We start from the raw sequence: 1,021 nt of genomic DNA on the forward strand, positions 1-1,021 counted from the left end.
AAATCTGATCAGGTCAGAGGCAGATAGCTTTAAAAAGCATTGTGTGTGACGTCAGGTAACCCTTTCTTGATCAGATTGTTCTTTTTTTTCTCCCTAAAATTAGTCGCAATGCATCCAGGGGTGCCAGTTACATAAAACAATTGCTATTATGGATCGTTCGAGTGATCTTACAAGCTAATTATAGGTGTTTCTATAGCTCTTGCGAGAATTCAGTAAATTAATGATTTGATTTCAACAGTCACCGAAACACATTGTAATGATTTTTCCCCCTTACCCACTGAAGGATGGCGAGTACTTTTAATTAGAAATTAATTAATGAGCATCTGTTTCTTCCCAGCTCACACAAAAAATTTGTCTCAATTACAAATGAAAAGAGGAAACTAGAGTAGTCTGGATTCGTGGACTTATCACCAACATTTCGACAAAAAAAATGTAAGATCTGTATCCTATGTGGCAGAGAGAATAGGATGTTTTATCATGTGCGAAGGATCATATTGTTTTTTATTGGGCTACAAGAACTGCCATTCATCTATATATGCATAATCCATCAATCTCATCCCAGAGCTCTACTGCTTTAAAACAGACAGAACACAAACCCAGCACATACTAGGTTAATTGCACATTTGTAATTCCTGATCTACTAGCTTTACTCCACCATGAGCTAGATCATCGAAATAGTTAAATAAGGTTACCAGCATCAAATAAAACAATTTGTTTTATATCACTTTGGTCTGTCTCTATTAATGGTGAAATTAAATATAAGAGTAACATTTTATTTAAATGGTCCACGTTATCTTTATTATTATTTATTTATGATTTATTTTTAAAATAAACTCATAGCTTTAGTACATAAGGCGTACATGTTCTGAGTCTGTTTAACTTTTTTTGCTAAACAGATTGTGTTGGTGCCTTTGTATTAAACAAAAACACTCAGTGGGCTGGAAATCCTTATCCTAACTTCTGCTCCACATGATGATATTAAATATCCTACAGAGCGTTCCCAGCTCTAATCTCCATACCC

This window comes from Spea bombifrons, chromosome 5, assembly GCF_027358695.1.
Source record: "Spea bombifrons isolate aSpeBom1 chromosome 5, aSpeBom1.2.pri, whole genome shotgun sequence".
Classification (NCBI taxonomy): domain Eukaryota; kingdom Metazoa; phylum Chordata; class Amphibia; order Anura; family Pelobatidae; genus Spea; species Spea bombifrons.